The sequence below is a fragment of the Ranitomeya imitator genome, chromosome 1 (genome assembly GCF_032444005.1).
Source record: "Ranitomeya imitator isolate aRanImi1 chromosome 1, aRanImi1.pri, whole genome shotgun sequence".
Lineage (NCBI taxonomy): Eukaryota > Metazoa > Chordata > Amphibia > Anura > Dendrobatidae > Ranitomeya > Ranitomeya imitator.
This window is the reverse complement of record NC_091282.1, coordinates 904,892,895-904,914,661: the sequence shown is the minus strand read 5'-3', so window position 1 is coordinate 904,914,661 and position 21,767 is coordinate 904,892,895. Positions and strand designations below refer to the sequence as shown.

Sequence of the window (21,767 nt, the reverse complement as noted above, 5' to 3'; positions counted from 1 at the left end):
GGGATGGACTTTGTGGTGGGTCTACCCAAGTCGCGTGGCTGCTCCATTATTTGGGTTGTCACCGACCATTTCTCTAAGATGGTGCATTTGGTGCCGCTTCCTCGGTTACCCTCAGCACGGGCCTTGGCGGTGTTGTTCATTAAACACGTTTTCCGTTTGCATGGTATGCCTGATAAGATTGTCAGCGATCGGGGTCCCCAGTTCGCATCTCGTTTTTGGAGAGAGCTCTGCCGTTTACTCAGCATAGAGTTAAACCTCTCCTCTGCATACCATCCCAAGACGAATGGGTTGGTGGAGAGAACCAACCAGACTCTGGTGACATATTTGCGACATTTCGTCTCTGCTAGGCAGGATGACTGGGCATCTTTGCTACCTTGGGCGGAATTTGCCCTGAACAACGCCGTAGCCGATTCCACTGGTCAAACTCCTTTTCTCCTTAATTATGGCCAGCATCCGCGTGTCCCTGTGCCCATGCCCGTGTCATCCACCGATTCTAGGGTGGCAGACTGGGCGGTGGAGGCACGTGACATCTGGGACCACACACAGGATGCCATCCGGGCCTCCAAGGAGAGAATGAGGGTTTCGGCTGATACACACCGGCGCCCCGCTCCGGTCTTTGCTCCTGGCGACTTAGTGTGGCTCTCCGCCCATAACATCAGGCTGCGAGTTGAGTCCACTAAGTTTGCTCCTCGCTACATTGGCCCGTTTAAGGTTCTGGAACAGGTCAACCCTGTGGTCTACCGTTTGGCTATTCCTCCACGCCTTGGTATCACCGATACTTTTCACGTTTCCCTCTTAAAGCCCGTTCATTTGTCCCGGTTTTCCGAGTCATCTGCTGGGACATCGGGTTCATCCACGGATGAGTTTGAGGTGAATGCTATTGTGGGGTGCAAGGTGGTACGTGGCAAGAAATTTTATCTGGTGGACTGGAAGGGTCACGGCCCAGAGGATAGAACCTGGGAGCCTGTGGAGCACATTCGGGCTCCGCTGCTTATCGCAGCTTTTGAGCGTAGTGAGGCTCAAGGAGGGGGGGCCCTAGAGGGGGGGGGTAATGTTAGGAGTCGAGTTTCCTCTGCTGCACAGGGGGAATCTCGATCCATGTCTGCTGCGGTCTCCCATTCGGTATCGGCCGCAGTGGGCTCTGCTCAGCGGAGACGTCGCTCCCAGCGTCTCGCTGGGGCTGATTCGGTGCATAGGGTCACTACTGCCTTTTCTGGCTTTCCTATGGTACCCTGCACTGATCTGCGGCGAGCGAGCCTCTCTGGGACTAAGTCCCTGTTTACTCACACTGAGCATGCCCAGGGCAGGGTCTCCCATTGGAGGTCGAGGGCCACATGTTCGGTCACATGCTCAGGTGCTGCAGTACATTCCATTGGTCCTTCTGGAAGGTCCTGAAAGGGCAAAACATGCTCAGGTACTGCAGCACTTTCCATTGGTCCTTCTGGAAGGTCCTGAAAGGGCAAAAACTTCAGTAGCAGCTTCCTGTGCTGCAACTATATAAACTGCGCATTACCGCACGGCCATGCGCTAGTATCGTCATATGCTATATGCTTTGCGCCAATGTGGTCATGTGTTTGAATGTGTTCAGGGACCCGGCTGAAATAAGCCCCTAGAATGCTGGCACCTCCGGCGAGGAGATTGTGTTTAAGTGTGTTCAGGGACCCGGCTGAAATAAGCCCCTAGAATGCTGGCATCTCCGGCGAGGAGTTTTGTATGCATGCATGACCACTCACTGCTCACATCTGGGTAGTTGGCCTGTGCCTCTGTGAAAGTCTAACAGGGCACAGAGCTTTCCTCTCGCGGTTACTCTGTGAAGCTAACAGAGTTGGTATATACCGCCATATAGAGCCGCCATTATTTAGCAGCAGGTGCTTTCCTGCACGGTGGATCCCGGGTTGCGAACGCACCAATTCCATTTAATAAATTATATATTTGGTGCATTCCGCCAACCCTAACAGGGCGTTTATACCGTTCCACCTGTGGTAAAATGGATAAAGCAGTTTTATTCTTCAGGTCAGTACGATTACAGCGATACCTCATTTATGTAATTTTTTTTATGTTTTGGCGCTTTTACACAATAAAAACTATTTTATATAAAAAAATAATTGTTTTTGCATCGCATTATTCTGAGAGCTATAACTTTTTTATTTTTCTGCTGATGATGCTGTACGGCGGCTTTTTTTTTGCAGGACAAGATGACGTTTTCAGCGGTACCATGGTTATTTATATCCGTCGTTTTGATCGCGTGTTATTCCACTTTTTGTTCGCCTGTATGATAATAAAGCAATGTTTTTTGCCTTGTTTTTTATTTATTTTTTTTGCGGTGTTCACTGAAGGGGTTAACTAGTGGGATAGTTTTATAGAGCGGGTCGTTACGGACGCGGCAATACCAAATATGTGTTCATTTATTGTTTTTTTGGTTTTTTTACATAAATAAATGGATTTATTGGGAAATGTTTTTTTTTTTTTATTTGGGGATTTTTTTTTTTTTTTTTTAACTTTCTAACATTGTCCCAGGGTGGGACATCTCTGTATTAGATCAGATCGTTGATCTGACACTGTGCATAGCACACTGTCAGATCAACGATCTGACAGGCAGTTTAGCTGGCTTTCCAGCGCCTGCTCACAGCAGGCGCCGGCTAGCCAGGTCATTTCATGACCCGGAAGGAGTCCGGCGGCCATCTTGGATCCGGGGACTCCTTCCGGGTTACCGGAGCAACGCGATCTCATTGCGTTGCTCCGGTGGGAGAGCGCAGGGAGCCCCCGTCCCTGCGCGATCCCCCTCTATGCCGCTGTCACTACTGACAGCGGCATCAGAGGGGTTAAATGCCCGCGATCGGCGATAGCGCCGATCGTGGGCATTGCTGCGGGGTGTCAGTTGTCATATACAGCTGACACCCGCACCCGATCACCGCGGCGCTCAGCGCGAGACCGCGGTGATCGGTGCGCTGTACTAGTACTGCTGCTGGCACAAATGCAGTGCCGGCAGCGCAGTACTAGTACGGCGCATGGCGCGAAGGGGTTAAGTGCTTCACAGGAACTGAAACAATGTGGAAAGAAAAAATGAACATTTAACTTTTTTTTGCAAAGATCTTAATTCAGAACCATTTTTTTTTATTTTCACATGTGTAAAAACAGAAATGTAACCATAAATTTTGTTATGCAATTTCTCCTGAATACGCCAATACCCCATATGTGGGGGTAAACCACTGTTTGGGCGCACCGCAGAGCTTGGAAGTGAAAGAGCGCCGTTTGACTTTTTCAATGCAGAATTGGCTGAAATTGAGATCGGACGCCATGTCACGTTTAGAGAGCCCCTGATGTACCTAAACAGTGGAAACTCCCCACAAGTTTCTGTACCTAAACAGTGGAAACTAGACCCCTTAAGGAACTTATCTAGATGTGTGGTGAGCACTTTGAACCCCCAAGTGCTTCACGGAAGTTTATAACGTAGAGCCGTGAAAATAAAAAATCGCTTTTGTTTACACAAAAATGATCTTTTCGCCCACAAATTCTTATTTTCACAAGGGTAACAGGAGAAATTAGACCACAAAAGTTGTTGTGCGATTTCTCCTGAATACGTCGATACCCCATATGTGAGGGTAAACCACTGTTTGGGCGCACCGCAGAGCTTGGAAGAGAAGGAGTGCCGTTTTACTTTTTCAATGTAAAATTGGCTGGAATTGAGATTGGACGCCATGTCGCGTTTGGAGAGCCCCTGATGTGCCTAAACAGTGGAAACCCCCCACAAGTGACACCATTTTGGAAACTAGACCCCTTAAGGAACTTATCTAGATGTGTGGTGAGCACTTGAACCCCCATGTGCTTCACAGACGTTTATAACGTAGAGCCGTGAAAAAAAAAAATCGCATTTTTTCTACAAAAATGATCTTTTTGCCCCAGAATTTTTATTTTCACAAGGGTAACAGGAGAAATTAGACCACAAAAGTTGTTGTGCGATTTCTCCTGAGTACGGTGATACCCAATATGTGGGGGTAAACCACTGTTTGGGCGCACCGCAGAGCTTGGAAGAGAAGGAGTGCCGTTTTACTTTTTCAATGTAGAATTGTCTGGAATTGAGATCGGACGCCATGTCGCGTTTGGAGAGCCCCTGATGTGCCTAAACAGTAGAAATCCCCCACAAGTGATCCCATTTTGGAAACTAGACCCCCCATGGAACTTATCTAGATGGGTGGTGAGAACTTTGAATGCCCAAGTGCTTCACAGAAGTTTAGAATGCAGAGTCGTGAAAATAAAAAAAAAACATTTTTTCCACAAAAAAGATATTGTAGCCCCCAAGTTTTTATTTTCACAAGGGTAACAGGAGAAATTGGACTGCAATAGTTGTTGTCCAATTTATCCCGAGTACGCTGATGCGCCATATGTGGGGGTAAACCACTGTTTGGGCGCACGGCAGAGCTCGGAAGGGAAGGAGCGCCGTTTTGGAATGCAGACTTTGATAGAATGGTCTGTGGGCGTTATGTTGCGATTGCAGAGCCCCTGATGTACCTAAACAGTAGTAACCCCCCACAAGTGACCCCATTTTGGAAACTAGACCCCCCAAGGAACTTATCTAGATGTGTGGTGAGCACTTTGAACCCCCATGTGCTTCACAGAAGTTTATAACGTAGAGCCGTGAAAATAAAAAATTGCATTTTTTCTACAAAAATGATCTTTTTGCCCCCAAATTTTTATTTTCACAGGGGTAACAGGAGAAATTAGACCACAAAAGTTGTTGTGCAATTTCTCCTGAGTACGTCGATACCCAATATGTGGGGGTAAACCACTGTTTGGGCGCACCGCAGAGCTTGGAAAAGAAGGAGTGCCGTTTTACTTTTTCAATGTAGAATTGTCTGGAATTGAGATCGGACGCCATGTCGCGTTTGGAGAGCCCCTGATGTGCCTAAACAGTAGAAATCCCCCACAAGTGACCCCATTTTGGAAACTAGACCCCCCCCATGGAACTTATCTAGATGTGTGGTGAGAACTTTGAATGCCCAAGTGCTTCACAGAATTTTAGAATGCAGAGTCGTGAAAATAAAAAATATTTTTTTTTCCACAAAAAAGATTTTTTAGCCCCCAAGTTTTTATTTTCACAAGGGTAACAAGAGAAATTGGACCCCAAAAGTTGTTGTCCAATTTGTCCCGAGTATGCTGGTACCCCATATGTGGGGGTAAACCACTGTTTGGGCACACGGCAGAGCTCAGAAGGGAGGGAGCACCATTTGACTTTTTGAGCGCAAAATTGGCTGTCGTGATTGGAGACCCCTGATGTACCTAAACAGTGGAAACCCACCAATTCTAGCTCCAACCCTAACCCCAACACACCCCTAACCCTAATCCCAAACCGATCCATAATCCTAATCACTAACCCTAACGATATTCACAACCCTTACCCCAAAACAACCCTAATGTCAACCCTAACCATAACCCTAATCAAAACCCTAAATCCAACACACCCCTAATCCTAATCTCAACCCTAACCTCAAACCTAACTCTAATCCCAATACACCCCTAATCACAACCCTAACCTTAACCCTAATCCCAAACCTAACCCCAATCCCAAGCGTAACCCTAATGCCAACCCTAATCCAAACCCTAACCCTAATCCCAACTCTAACCCTAACTTTAGCCCCAACCCTAGCCCTAACTTTAGCCCCAACCCTAACCCTAGCCCTGAGGCTACTTGCACACTTGCGTCGTTTGGCATCTGTCGCAATCCGTCGTTTTGGACAAGAAACGGATCCTGTAAATGTGCCCGCAGGATGCGTTTTTTGCCCATAGACTTGTATTGCCGACGGATCGTGACGGATGGCCACACGTCGCGTCCGTCGTGCACTGGATCAGTGTTTTGGCGGACCGTCAGCACAAAAAAACGTTCAATGTAACGTTTTTTTGTACGTCGCATCCGCCATTTCTGACCGCGCATGCGTGGCCGTAACTCCGCGCCCTCCTCCCCAGGACATAGATTGAGCAGCGGATGCGTTGAAAAACTACATCCGCTGCCCACGTTGTGCACAATTTTCACAACGTGCGTCGGTATGTCGGGCCGATGCATTGCGACGGCCCCGTACCGACGTAAGTGTGAAAGAAGCCTAACCCTAAATTTAGCGCCAACCCTAACCCTAAATTTAGCCCCAACCCTAACCCTAAATTTAGCCCCAACCCTAACCCTAAATTTAGCCCTAGCCCTAATCCTAACCCTAACCCTAGCCCTAACCCTAATTTTAGCCCCAACTGCTCTTCTCCTGCCGGCTGGCAGATGGAGACAGATGGCGGGCGCACTTCGCATGCGCCCGCCATTTTCTTTTCCCCGGCAGCCAGGAGGAGCAGCAGGAGGACCCAGGGACACCGGTGAGTATGATAGGGTCCCCGAATCCCCCTATTTCTCTGTCCTCTGATGTGCGATCACATCAGAGGACAGAGAATTACACTTTGCTTTTTTTTTTCTTTTTTTTTTGCGGTCGCCGGTAAACAGTAAAATTACCGGCGATCGCAAAAGAGGGGTCGGTAAAACCGACCCCGATCATGCTCTTTGGGGTCTAGACCCCAAAGATTCTCCCGGGGCCGGCCAGCGGCGCCCATCGGGAGCCACGAGGAACACCGGGGGAGACAGGTGAGTATCAGGGGGCGATTGGGGACCCCTTTTCTCTGTCCTCTGATGTGCGATCACATCGGAGGACAGAGAAATTAAATAGAAATCGCGTTTTTTTTTTTTTTTTTTTGCGATCGCCGGTAAACGGTTAATTATCGGCGATCGCAAAAGCGGGGTCGGTAAAAAAACCCCCGAATCATGTTCTCTGGGGTCTCGGCTACCCCCGGCAGCCGAGACCCCGGAGAAAATCCGACTCTGGGGGGCGCTATTTACTTTTTCCACAGCGCCATTAATTAACGGCGCTGTGGTTTAAGTACCCTTAGCGGCCGCCGTTAAAAGGCCTATCGGCAGTCGCTAAGGGGTTAATAACCAGCAAAGGCTAGGCAGAGAGCTGTGGGCTGATAATAGACTAGGGAGGAACCATCGACATTGGCCCCCTCCCAGACTAAAAATATCAAAGAGTAGCCTACTCGTTTGCCTAGACTTTTTTTCCAACTGAATCTTGCCAATTGCTTTAATTATTCAAACCTCTAACCTTTGTGGGATTTTTGGTCCAGTGGTCGGCTCTATCAGTGATGGACAACCTTGCCTTGTGTAAATATGTAAACAGAGGTAGCTATCAATCACTAATGGGACTGCCCACTAAACCGAAAATCCCCGAAAGAGCAGAAGCTCATATGATGAAATCACAGGTCAAGCCAGTCACTCGTTCAGCATTTGGTCAATATTTCCTATCAGTATCTGTAAGCCAAAACCAGGAGTGGTTGATAAATACAGAAGTGGTGCATATGTTTCTATTATACTTTTCCTCTAATTGTTATATTCCTGATTTTGGCTTACAAATATTGATGTAAAATACTGACCAAACATTTCTCACAAACTTTATATCAGTGTGCTCAGCTCCTCCTTCTCTATAACACGGAGGCGGCAGAATGGACTGTATAATCCCAGTGATAGATTCCTGACAGATTCCCTTTCAAATTGATTTCATTTCATCCCATTGATTATACTATACTTGGTTACAAACAGGCGTAGCTAGGGAATCAACTCGGGTGGGGGGTGGCAAAACATCTGAGCGGCTACTAACTGGTAGCTCTGATTACAACTATGGTGGCACACTAATATTACTGCTATATAGTGACATATATTAGTAGATGCCAGTCCTGCAGAATATACAAGTGATTACAGTACAGTTATAGATAACTAGATTGTGGCCCGATTCTAACGCATCAGGTATTCTAGAATATGCATGTCCCCGTAGTATATGGACAATGATGATTCCAGAATTCGCGGCAGACTGTGCCCGTCGCTGATTGGTCGAGGCAACCTTTATGACATCATCATCGCCATGGCAACGATTATGACATCTACATCGATACTGTGCCCGTCGCTGATTGGTCGAGGCGAATTCGCAGCAGACTGTGCCCGTCGCTGATTGGTCGAGGCAACCTTTATGACATCATCGTCGCCATGCTGTGCCCGTCGCTGATTGGTCGAGGCCTGGCGGCCTCGACCAATCAGAGACACGGGATTTCCAGGACAGACAGACGGAAAAACCCTTAGACAATTATATATATAGATGTCTTACAGCTGATGTGCTTTCCAATGGAGTCCATTCATTTTTCATGTCTTTTCCATTTGGCCCAGACAAACATGGCAACTTCTTCCAGCCACAACTCATCTGCAAAGATTCCTACAAAGAGACATTTGACTTCTCTCATTTCTAGCACTGATCCCATCTATTTCTAACCTGCACTAATGCCTCATCCTACTGAAACCCCAATGCTGAGCCATTGCTACCATGTGTGTCCCTATTGCTGCATCTGCACTTGTATAATGGCACCCACATTAGCCCCCAAACTGTATAATAGAGCTTGCATTAGTCCCCAAACTGTATAATGGTCCCCACATTAGCTCCCACACTGTATAATGGCCCTTGCATTAGCCCCCAAACTGGATAATGAGCCCACAGTAAGCCCCAAACTGTATAATGGCCCCCACATTTACAACACATCTCCTGCACAGTTGTACATATCTCAAGCGCTGTATTTGGCTTTTGTAAGAAGGTTTCCCTGTTCTGATGAAGGCCATGAAGCTTGCCAAAACGTCAATATTGTCTATACAGTGGATAAACCTGTAATAATAAAATACTCTCACGTTCTTTGCGTCATAGTGGCTGTGTGGCCTGCTGCCAGGGAGATCATGTCTCACTGCTCTGCTGCAGATTTTAACTGTATCGGCGCACTGAGCTGGATCCCTCAAAGTCTTGGGCCCAGAGTGACCTCACCCTCTGCCCCCCCTGGTAGTTATGCTACTGGTTACAAATCTAGTTTTATTGGTTCTCTTCATGCCAAGATTTATTTTTCGCCCTCTTATAGGTTTCAGAAATCAATCCATGTGGATATATTCAGGCCTTTACAGCTCAGTCCGTTCCCTACTACATTTTAAAAAATGTGCAGGTTTTGTGCAATTTCATCCATGCAGTAAAAATTAACCAACTTGGATCCTAGATTTCAAATGATCCAGATGGAAATTCGTGAATTCTAATAAACTACCCAGGGCTGTTTCCTTTTGAAATGAAGTTTTAAATGCAGAAACTCAGCGATGTCAGAAGGTATGTTCTAAGTAAGGAGGATATTGTATGTATTACGGTTTTATTGCTCCAAACATTGTTAACATGCCATTTCAGATCCATAAAAAGATGACATCTCATTGTAAGACTTTACTTGTGGATTCTAGCATGTCCTCTACCACCCTTACACCCTTACAAATGCTCTGCAAAAAAAAAGAAGCGACATGTCACTTCTTTGAGACAAATTCTTCATATAATCATCTCCTAACTTGACACTGTCAAGTCAAAAGGTTGCAAATCCACTTCAGGAAATGTTTACAAAATCCCTAAAAAGTGTTTCCTTAAGTGTATTCCTTGTTAAAAAAAATTTGGGACTTTTCTGCATCCAACAAAACTCAGTGTGACCTTAGAGATGGATTCCTTGTGTAATCTGCTCCGAACATGGCACTGCCAAAGGCTGCAAAACACTGTGTGAAATAAAATTTCTTCAAAAAACTATAAAAGTTGGGGTGAATTGTAACACTGGGTATAGAGGAAAGTTGGAAAATGCTCCATCACACGATAAATTATCAGGGTTTATTAAATCAATTCTCTGAAAGAAAAGACCAACCCCTTTCGGTGTTTATGAACCTGTATATTTCAAGCTCTTCTTGAGCTTTTGACACTAATAGCGTCTTAAGCGCCGTTACTTGCTTACTCACACGATTTACTTCACATGGATAAACAGATATTAAGACTGACCTATCAGACAGGTTAATATGCTAGGTGGAATTAATTGCTGTAATCTCATCTTCTTCGTCACCGAGTACACATTTATATACCTTTCTAAATATACCTCTCTCCATACATATACATATTTCTACAAGCTAAAAACATCTAACTACCCCAGATTTAAACAGGAAACTCTACAGAGACCAAAGACGGAGGGAGGGGTGGCACTGCCTAATCCGTGGTTGTACTTTTTGGCTTCACAGTGTCAGCATTTCAAGGGATGGGGAGATGTGTTAGGTGGGACGCGGGCACCTTGCAGCCTGAGATCACTGATTGGGACGAAGGTATTGAGTGAGGGTCTGGAGGGGGGACATTTCCGAGAGAAGGGCTCTAAATTTTGTACTATCAGGCTCATCCACAAGGTTTGGGACAAAGTTAAGGGGATTAGGGGTGTGCACGCACTCACTAGATTCTCACCCATTTGGAATAACTGTGTCCTACAGGAGTTTAGACAGATGGAGGGATTTCATATTTGGAGGGAGGCAGGCATCTCTCGGATGGGCCAGATTCTACATCAGGGCAGAATTAGAGACTTTGAGGCATTGCAGGAGGAGTTTTTACTACCGGACTCTGAGTTGTTTCAATACCGCCGTCTTTCGCATGCGCACCGGGCACAGTGTAGGAGAGGACCCGTTGAAATCCAGGTGGACCTTATGCTGGATTTTATCCTTGTAGGGGGTGGCACGAGGGGGGTGATTTTGGGAATATACGAATTCCTTTTGTTCTCTTTCTTGGAGGAACACCCTATTAGAGCAAGGGCGAAATGGGAGGCTGACCTGGGGGCAATTGATAATGATCATTGGGAATCAGTACTGGAATATGTGCCCAAAATATCAATGAGCGAGCCTGGGAGGCTGTCACAATTATTTGTTATTCATAGGGCATATAGAACTCCGGATATGTTATTCAAAGCCGGATTGAGATCTAGTTCAGAATGCCCCAGATGCTCGCAGTCCGAGGCGGGCATCCTTCATATGCTGTGGCAGTGCCCCAGGTTGTCCTCCTTCTGGGTGGTGGTGCTGAATAAAGTGGGACTGGCATATGGTTGCACTGTGCCGCGTGATCCCTTGGTATGTGTTTTGGGCTATGTTGAGGAGATTATAACTGATAAGTTGTATAAAATGGTTATTGCTAGACTGTTGTTTATCGCGCGAACGTTGATCGCCAAATTCTGGATCAGAGAAGAGCCACCAACAAGGAGAGACTTTATGAAGCAAGTGGACCATATTATTGCTTTGGATAGGAGTATCTACGTTAAGAGGAACAAGACGGACCTCTTTGACAGGTTGTGGAACCCGTGGCTTGAATCAATGTGATCTAAAAGACCTTTTGTCCCATTGGGAGGATTATTGACAAGTCATCTTCCTTTTCTTGTATTTTTATATATGACAAAGTAGGGGGGGTTGACTCTTGACAGGTCTCTAGAGGGGGGGGAAGGGGGTGGGAGTTTGGTTTGGGACTAAATATGTTTTCTTTAAAAAAGTATTGTACATTGGTATATTGCTGATAACAAAGTATCCCTTTTATTGTCTATGTGCAATATTTATGGTTTAATAAAAAATATCTGATTTAAAAAAAAAAAAACATCTAACTAAAATAACATGGACAAATTAACTCACATAATGCAGAATTATTAAATTGGCCGCCCAAACCTCAAAGCGTTCATAGAATAAAAATGTTGACATACTTTTGGCTGATGAAGGGGAAAGGAGCTGCTTTTCTAGCCTCCAGTTGTGTAGAATCATACAACACCCCTACAAGCCTGTAGAGCAGTGGTCACCAACCTTTCTTACCTTGAGAGCCACCTTTAGCTTTGATAGTGTGGTGAGTTACATCTAGGGCCCCCACCCATCTCATTAGTGAGCCCCCCATTATCAGCATAATGACAGTCAAAGCTTACCCACAGAAATCACACCAAGATCTTGTGCCCCCTACCTTGTAGGCATTATACAGGTCCTTCTCAAAAAATTAGCATATAGTGTTAAATTTCATTATTTACCATAATGTAATGATTACAATTAAACTTTCATATATTATAGATTCATTATCCACCAACTGAAATTTGTCAGGTCTTTTATTGTTTTAATACTGATGATCTTGGCATACAACTCCTGATAACCCAAAAAACCTGTCTCAATAAATTAGCATATTTCACCCATCCAATCAAATAAAAGTGTTTTTTAATAACAAACAAAAAAACCATCAAATAATAATGTTCAGTTATGCACTCAATACTTGGTCGGGAATCCTTTGGCAGAAATGACTGCTTCAATGCGGCGTGGCATGGAGGCAATCAGCCTGTGACACTGCTGAGATGTTATGGAGGCCCAGGATGCTTCAATAGCGGCCTTAAGCTCATCCAGAGTGTTGGGTCTTGCGTCTCTCAACTTTCTCTTCACAATATCCCACAGATTCTCTATGGGGTTCAGGTCAGGAGAGTTGGCAGGCCAATTGAGCACAGTAATACCATGGTCAGTAAACCATTTACCAGTGGTTTTGGCACTGTGAGCAGGTGCCAGGTCGTGCTGAAAAATGAAATCTTCATCTCCATAAACATTTCAGCCGATGGAAGCATGAAGTGCTCCAAAATCTCCTGATAGCTAGCTGCATTGACCCTGCCCTTGATGAAACACAGTGGACCAACACCAGCAGCTGACATGGCACCCCACACCATCACTGACTGTGGGTACTTGACACTGGACTTCAGGCATTTTGGCATTTCCTTCTCCCCAGTCTTCCTCCAGACTCTGGCACCTTGATTTCCGAATGACATGCAAAATTTGCTTTCATCAGAAAAAAGTACTTGGGACCACTTAGCAACAGTCCAGTGCTGCTTCTCTGTAGCCCAGGTCAGGCGCCTCTGCCGCTGTTTATGGTTCAAAAGTGGCTTTACCTGGGGAATGCGGCACCTGTAGCCCATTTCCTGCACACGCCTGTGCACGGTGGCTCTGGATGTTTCCACACCAGACTCAGTCCACTGCTTCCTCAGGTTCCCCAAGGTCTGGAATCGGTCCTTCTCCACAATCTTCCTCAGGGTCCGGTCTCCTCTTCTCGTTGTACAGCGTTTTCTGCCACATTGTTTCCTTCCAACAGACTTACCATTGAGGTGCCTTGATACAGCACTCTGGGAACAGCCTATTTGTTGAGAAATTTCTTTCTGGGTCTTACCCTCTTGCTTGAGGGTGTCAATGATGGCCTTCTTGACATCTGTCAGGTCGCTAGTCTTACCCATGATGGGGGTTTTGAGTAATGAACCAGGCAGGGAGTTTATAAAAGCCTCAGGTATCTTTTGCATGTGTTTAGAGTTAATTAGTTGATTCAGAAGATTAGGGTAATAGGTCGTTTAGAGAACCTTTTCTTGATATGCTAATTTATTGAGACAGGTTTTTTGGGTTATCAGGAGTTGTATGCCAAAATCATCAGGAATAAAACAATAAAAGACCTGACAAATTTCAGTTGGTGGATAATGAATCTATAATATATGAAAGTTTCATTGTAATCATTACATTATGGTAAATAATGAAATTTAACACTATATGCTAATTTTTTGAGAAGGACCTGTACATACATCCAGAAGTTCTCACTCAGAGATCTTTGAGCCACACATTATGGGACCGTGAGCCAAATAGTGGCTCCCGAGCCACAAGTTGGAGACCCCTGCAGTAGACAAGGGTACAGTTAATCCTTCAGGGCAAACTGCAAAAATTGCAGGACAGAGCTCAAGGCAAGAAAATTCTTACGAATACAACAAAGGAAAGATCATTGAGAAACATTCCAAGCCGCTGATATTTTTATGCATATCAATATTTCTAGATGTATATATTAATAATCATATTGTAGTCTATGTGCCTTTTCATGGTTTTTTTTTTTTTTTGCAGACCAATGTTCTGAAAGGCATGTCTGACTTTGGTTGATTTGCAAGCCAAACTTGCCCATTCTAATAATAGAGTCCACACAAACAGACAGCACATGGATGCCATAAGCGTTTCATTCCTGTGATGTACATTTGAAATATGGACATGTTAATTTGACTGAAGTGGTCCATGAATTCCACATTGCATACCTTTAGCCCCTTTCCGACATGGGGTGCAATAGTACGCCGATGCCGGACTCCCTCCGGCGCTGAGCTCGCACCTTCCCAGCACATGATAGCTGATATATACAGTTGACATGTGCCCGCAACAGCCGTGGGTGGAATCGCAATCCACCCGCGGCTGTTAACTAGTTAAATACCGCGGTCCATCTCTGACAGCGACAATTAACTCACGTTTACACTAAACCCGCCCATCGGTGACCTCACCGCATGATCACGGGTCATCGATGGGTCGGCATGACAACCAGAGATCTCCAGCAGACCACTTTGGTTGTCATACCTGGATTGCTATGAGTGCCTCCCAGTGAGTATGGAAAGTATTCAGACCCCCTTAAACTTCTCACTTTGTTTCATTGCAGCCATTTGATAAATTCAAAAAAGTTCATTTTTTTCTCATTAATGTACACTCTGCACACCATCTTGACTGAAAAAAAACAGAAATGTAAACATTTTTGCAAATTTAATTAAAAAAAACCTGAAATATCACATGGTCATAAGTATTCAGACCCTTTGCTCAGTATTGAGTAGTTTAAAAAGTCAAAACGCCACTGTTATGAGCTTCATTAAATGTGTAGTAGCTGCTGCTTAGTCCTGCAGAACAGCTCCCAACACGTTCTGACTGTGCAAACACTTTAAGTGTGAGTATGTACAAAAAATTATGATGATTCTATTTGCCTAGATTTATATCAGCAAAAGCATTTTTGGCTTCTTTCTTTGTCGCCATGTGTGGTATCCAATAAAGATGCATTTTAGGTTTCGCTGTTTTTGTCTTAAAATATATGTATACCTATTTTACAATATTATGTCAATAATATAAACACTATATTTGAAATAATATTGTAAAAATGTATATATTTTAAGATATAAACCACTAGATCGAAAATTAGACTATAACATTTTGCCAAACAGTACCAGGTGTATATGTACAGTATACCTAGTATTGCCTTTGTTACACCGCTACGTAATACTTACCTGTCCGGCCGGCGCGCTCCCGATCCTCCCTCCAGCTCTCCATCTTCCTGCTTCTCCGGTGCTCGTCCATTCTGCGGTCCGCTCATGCGCAGACGTGCTCCTTTTGTTGCCGGGGCTTCTGGGAGGTCGTGACCCAGCGGCTCTGCCTCCAATATGGCGGCGCCCGTCGGGTACTTCTTCCCAGCGCCTGCCCTGCTCAGACGCCTTTGCGTCTATTGCGTTCGCTGGCTTACCGCCAGCATCTCCTTAGGTTCCTAGGCTCAGATCTGTGAATCTTTGCTGGGTCTCTGACTGTCTCTGCTTGCTGTCCCTGCCAGTGTTGTGTTCCTGCCGTAACTTGCCAGTCCTGTGTTCCTGCCGTGTCCTGCCAGTCCTGTGTTCCTGCCGTACCTTCTAGTCCTGTGTTCCTGCCATACCTTGCCAGTCCTGTGTTCCTGCTGTGTCCTGCCAGTCATGTGTTCCTGCCGTACCTTGCCAGTCCTGCGTTCCTGCCGTGTCTTGCCAGCCCAGTGTTCCTGCCGTACCTTCCAGTCCTGTGTTTCTGCCGTTTCCTGCCAGCCCTGCGTTCCTGCCATACCTTGCCAGTCCTGTGTTCCTGCCGTGTCCTGCCAGCCCTGAGTTCCTGTCGTACCCTCCAGTCCCGTGTTCCTGCCTTACCCTGGTCTACTGGGATGACATCCTCGTCTTTTCTCCAGATTTATCCACTCACTGACGTGATGTTCGTCAGGTTGAGAAATGTGTCTTTGAACAGTCCTCGGTACCCTTCCTGGGTTATATCGTCACTGAGGATGGTCTGAAGATGGATCCTGAGAAAGTGTCAGCCGTTCTTAATTGGCCACATCCTTCGGGAGAGAAGGCTATCCAGCGATTCCTTGGCTTCGCCAACTATTATAGACACTTTATTCCTCATTTCTCATCTTTGACCAAACCAATTTCTGCTCTGATCCGCAATGGGGCAAACTCTAATCTCTGGCCTCCTGAGGCCGAAGTTGCTTTCCAAACTCTGAAGCAAGAGTTTGCTTCAGCACCGGTACTCCAACGACCAGACTCCAACAAGCCGTTTATCCTTGAAGTTGATGCATCCTCAATTGGAGCTGGAGTGGTCCTACTCCTAAGGTCTAACTTGGGTCGATTAGTCACCTGTGGGTTTTTCTCTAAGGCTTTCTCTCCTCTGGAGCGAAACTTCCATTGGTGACAAGGAATTACTGGCCATAAAATTGGCTCTGGAGGAGTGGCGGTACCTCCTAGACAGGGCTGTACATCCTTTCATTAGTTTTACAGATCACAAGAATCTGTCCTATGTCCAGTCTGCCCAAAGGCTAAACCCTCGACAAGCCAGATGGTCTTTGTTTTTTGTATAAATCATTTTTATTGGTCATTGCAATAAAGAGTAAAGGTAAACAATACAAACTAGTAAATCAGTGCAATGATAAACAATGGTTACAAGTAAGTCAAGTAAGGCATTGTGACAACGTTTAGGTCTTGTAATTCAACTTTCTGGTAAATAATGTTGTTGGTTATCCCAAAATTATGAGGAGTTAATAATAAAAAACAGCTGGTATAGTAGATAGCCATTATTACATTTCTTTGTAATCATTTGACAGTATAATATATGTTCAAACTGGGTAAGAGGGAGACACACAAAGTAAGATAAGGGAATGAAAGAGGGGTAGAAAGAAGGAGAGGAGTGGATGGGGGAGTAGGGAATGTGGGAAAAAAGTGTGGCTGCCAACCCGCTCCACAGATGGTCTTTGTTTTTTGAACGTTTCGACTTTGAGTTTCATCTCTGACTCGGGAATAAGAACATTAAAGCTGACGCTCTGTCAAGATCTTTTCAACCTCTGGATGAAGAGGAGAGACCAGCGCATATTCTTGATCCTGCTCAGATTGTTTAGTTGGCTCCTCTGAAGGTGATCACTACGCCCCCGGGAAAAACCTTTGTGTCAAATCGTAACAAAATTAAAGTTTTACGTTGGGGTCATTCTTCCCGGTTCGCTGGACATGTTGGGTTCAAGAAAACTCTCACCCTGATTTCTCACCATTACTGGTGGCCTTCGCTTTGCCAAGATGTCCTGGATTTTGTTGCCTCTTGTTCCTCATGCACTAGGAACAAAGTTCCTCGACTGCTTCCTTCTGGACCGCTGCATCCACTTCCTGTGCCCTCGGTTCCCTGGAGTCATATTACAATGGATTTCATCACCGATTTACCGAAATCTTCTAATTGCACTGTAATTTTGGTGGTGGTAGATAGATTTTCCAAAATGGCTCACTTCATCTCTCTACCTGGTTTACCTTCAGCTCCTGAGCTAGCAAAGGTCTTTTTACATCAAGTATTTCGACTTCATGGATTCCCTCAGCATATTGTGTCCGACCGTGGAGTTCAGTTTACCTCTCGTTTCTGGATAGCTCTTTGTGGACTTTTGAAGGTATCGTTAAATTTTTCTTCTGCATACCATCCCCAGTCCAACGGACAAGTGGAGCGTGTGAATCAAATTCTCACATCTTATCTTCGCCACTTTACTAATGCTCATCATGATGACTAGGTGTCTCTTCTTCCTTGGGCTGTATTCGCTTATAATAACCATACAAGTGAATCTTCATGTAAATCTCCTTTTTTTTATTGTTTTTGGGCAACATCCTGGAATTCCTCTCCCTGTTTTCCCCACCTCAGGTGTACCGGCGGATTCCTTGTCCTTGGAATTCTCCAAAATTTGGCAGGAGGCTAAGGAGGCACTTCAGAGGGCTAGTTGCAGAATGGAAGAGTATGCTGACAAAAGGCGTTTAGATGTTCCTCCGTATCATCCGGGTGACAAGGTCTGGTTATCCTCTCACAACATTAGACTCAAGATTCCCTCTCAAAAATTAGGTCCACGTTACATCGGGCCCTTTGAGATTTCTATTTGAATTAATGATGTAGCTTACAAGTTGAAGTTGCCCACCTCGTTACGTATTCCTAACTCTTTTCATGCATCACTCCTCAAACCCGCAATTTTTAATCATTTTCACTCTGCTCCATCGCATTCTCATTTACCTATTTCTTCCAATGCTTCTTTTGAGGTTAAAGGAAACCTGTCACCCCGTTTTTTCAAGAAGAGCTAAAAATAGCGTTAAATAGGGGCAGAGCTGGGCTTTACATTAGTGTATTTTGGAGCCTTTATTCCCCACCTATGCTGCCGAAATACCTTTGTAAAGTCGCCGTTTTGGGCTGTCACTCACGCTGGTCAGGTCATATGGGCGTGGTGACAGCGCTGTTTCTCCCCCAGATCTCCGTTGGTGGCGTAGTGGTGTGCGCATGTCCAAGTGGCGAATCCACTGCGCAGCTTCAAGGAAAATAGCGCGATCTGCGCTATTCAGCCGTTTATCGGTGGGCGCGGCCATCTTTGTGAGGCTGCGCGTGCGCAGATGGTTCTTCTCGGCTTCCCGGGGCTTCAGGAAAATGGCCACGGGATGCCGCGTGTGCGCAGATGGAGATCGCGGCGGCCATTTTCCTGCAGCCGAGATGCGAACTCGGCTTCAGGAAAACGGCTGAAGCCTGCCAGTCCTGTGTTCCTGCCGTCTCCTGCCAGCTCTGCGTTCCTGCCATACCTTGCCAGTCCTGTATTCCTGCCGTGTCCTGCCAGCCCTGAGTTCCTGCCGTACCCTCCAGTCCCATGTTCCTGCCATACCCTGCCAGTCCTGAGTCACCGTTGTCCCCATCTTTCGTATGCTAGCATCTTACCGGTCAGTACCTTGTCTTTGCTGCCTCCATCTGTCCAGTGCCTCCGCCAATCTAGTCACTTCACTAGTTCCGTCTTCCCTCCTTCTGCCGTTCTCTCTGTGTTCTATCTTCAGTCGTCCCTTTGGCTCCGGCAGTTGCGGCTTCACCCTCCTTGGGCCTGTCCCTAACTCTCACTGTACAGGGGGTGGCATCATCTTGTTCACTTGTCCTCGGGGGCTCTGAAGCCGTGACCCAGAGGGTCCACTTCCTTAGTCCTGATAGCCTTAATGCTGTACATATGTACACACATGTATAACTGATATTGTCTGGTAAAAAATATAATTTTTTTTCAGTTTTATCAAAATTTTGTCTTGACCCCATAATATTCTGCATCTATTCCTCGTGTAAAATCCAAGGGCTACCTGGCAATTAGAGAAGAGAAAAGTCTGTAGGGTGTTTGTTTCAGGATCTTGCATAATCCTAATCCATTATAGATCCTTTCAGTGTCTTAAGTGTCACGTGGGGTAACACCGTCATCCAGTGTTGTAAATAAACCAGTCTGTGCTTTGTCTGTCCAGATACTGTATGAGACAGGCATTGAGCACATTAATTATTATTTTCTTCTGGGCCATTCTCGATTTATAACTTTTAGATGCAAAGACGTCATTATCTAGGACTGGACGATGAAGAGAAAAGTGCAGGATTGTCAAACGCATAAAGGAAGGTATGTTGTTACTATTTATTTTAATAGAGCACACTATAATGAGCAACTAATATAAGTTAATCTAGAACTATTAGTAAGGTTCTTTCTAAAACTACATTTCTAAATATAATATTTTGTAGATAAATATATATTTACTGATTCTGCCAAAATACCCACTTGAAATTTTGGAGAGTTTCTGGGCCCCAATGTGAAACCTGTAACTTAGCTCCCACCTTCATTTCTATTGCTAGTTTCTCTGTGACACTGGGGCTTTGGGTCTCCCATCATGCACCACAGTCCTGTATTGACTGATACCTCTGCATTTCTACTTCTTGGCCCCCATCAAATATATATAGATACTAGCTGAAGAGCCCGGCGTTGCCTGGGCATAGTAAATATCTGTGGTTATAGCACCTCACTTCTCTTATTTTCCCATCACCCCTCTCATTTAGCACCTCACTTCTCTCATTTTCTCCCTTGCACCTCTCATTTTCCCCCTCCTTTTATTTTCCCCCTCACTCCTCTCATTCCCCCCTCACTCCTCTCATTCCCCCCTTACACTTGTCATTTCGACCTCACATCTGTCATTTTCCGATCACTCCACTATTTTCCCTCACTCCTCTCATTTTGCACTCACACCTTTTCATTTTCACCTCACACCTCTAATTTTCGCCAGTATATACATGTTTGTCATCTCCCTTATATATAGTATACAACTGTATGTCATCTCCTGTATATAGTATATACCTGTCTGTCATCTCCCCTGTAAATAGTATATACCTGCTGTATGTCATCTCCTCCTGTATATTGTATATACCTATGTGTCATTTCCTCCTGTATATAGTATATACCTGTATGTCATCTCTTCTTAATTGTAAAGTGCTGCAGAATATGTTGGCACTATATAAATAAAAATTATTATTATTATAGTATATACCTGTATGTCATCTCCTCCTATATATAGTATATTACTGTATGTCATCATGTCATCTCCTGTATATAGTATATACCTGTATGTCATCTCCCCTGTATATAGTTTATATCTGCTGTATGTCATCTCCTCCTGTATATACCTATGTGTCATCTCCTCTTTTATATAGTATATACCTGTATGCCATCTGTTGTGAGTTCCGTTCTGGAGCTCCCTTCTGTGGTTGCTAATGGTATGTTTGCGAGTTCTACCCTTGGGCTCCCTCTGGTGGTTTCGAGTGGAACTGCTGCTCCGTTAGGTAGCTGTAGCAGCTGCCTTCACTAATCGCCTTGCCTGGGTTTGTTATTTAAACCTGCTCTGGGCTTTAGTCCATGCCTGCTGTCAATGTTCTTGGTTGGATTTGATTCTTCCCTTGGATTTCTCATATGGCCAGTCCTTGTCTGCAAAAGATAAGTTTTGCTAGTTTGTTTGTCCATTTGTTTGGACTCTATTGCTTTGCATTTTGTCTCTTTGTCCAGCTTGTCACCATGTCTTATTTAGGCTAGCTGGAAGCTCTGGGAAAGCAGATTTGCCCCTCCACACCGTGAGTCGGTGTGGAGTTCATTTTTGTAAACTCTGCGTGGATTTTGTAGTTTTTAATACTGACCGCACAGTATCCTTTGCTCTCTGTCTATCTAGTTTAGTATTGGCCTCCCCTTTGCTGAATTCTAATTTCATTTCTGTGTTCGTCATTTCCCTCTCCTTTCACAGTCAATATTTGTGGGGGGCTATCTTTCCTTTTGGGGGTTTCTCTGAGGCAAGATAGCTTTCTATTTCCTTCTTTAGGGGTAGTTATATCTTAGGCTGTGACGAGGTGTCTAGGGAGTGTCAGGAACATCCCACGGCTATTTCTAGTTGTGTTGTTAGGATTAAGGACTGCGGTCAGTAGAGATACCACCTTCTCAGAGCTCGTTCCATGTTGCGTTTTAGCCATCAGGTCATTTCAGTGTGGCCTCTTAACCACCAGGTCATAACAGTACAGCAGGCCAGAAATGAATTGAATGCGTCTCAAAAGAAGGAAAAAAAAAGAGTTCTGAACCATTTTTTTTCTGTGCTCTGTTCTGCCTTTTTTTTCCTCTTGATATCTGGGTGGTGCTGGATATATGCTCTGGTATGGAGGTTCAGGGTTTGTTTTCTCGTGTGGATCAGCTTGCTGCAAGAGTCCAGAATATCCAAGATTATATTGTTCAGACTCCGGCTCTAGAGCCAAGAATTCCTACTCCTGATTTGTTTTTTGGGGACAGATCCAAGTTTTTGAACTTTAAAAATAGCTGCAAATTGTTTTTTGCTTTGAAACCCTGTTCTTCTGGTGATCCCATTCAGCAAGTGAAAATCATCATATCCTTACTGCGTGGTGATCCTCAAGACAGGGCATTTGCTCTTGAAACAGGGAA

At 45.0% G+C, this 21,767-nt stretch overlaps 1 protein-coding gene across 1 annotated transcript in view; it reads left to right on the top strand.

Annotated features, from left to right (window-relative positions):
* Window positions 1-19,238: 19,238 nt before the first annotated feature.
* Window positions 19,239-21,767, top strand: part of PPEF2 (protein phosphatase with EF-hand domain 2) — a 139,076-nt gene continuing 136,547 nt past the window's right edge. Inside the window, exon 1 of the mRNA XM_069743398.1 lies at window positions 19,239-19,424. The gene's annotated coding sequence lies outside the window, so the exon portion shown is untranslated. The remainder of the gene's footprint in view (window positions 19,425-21,767) is intronic.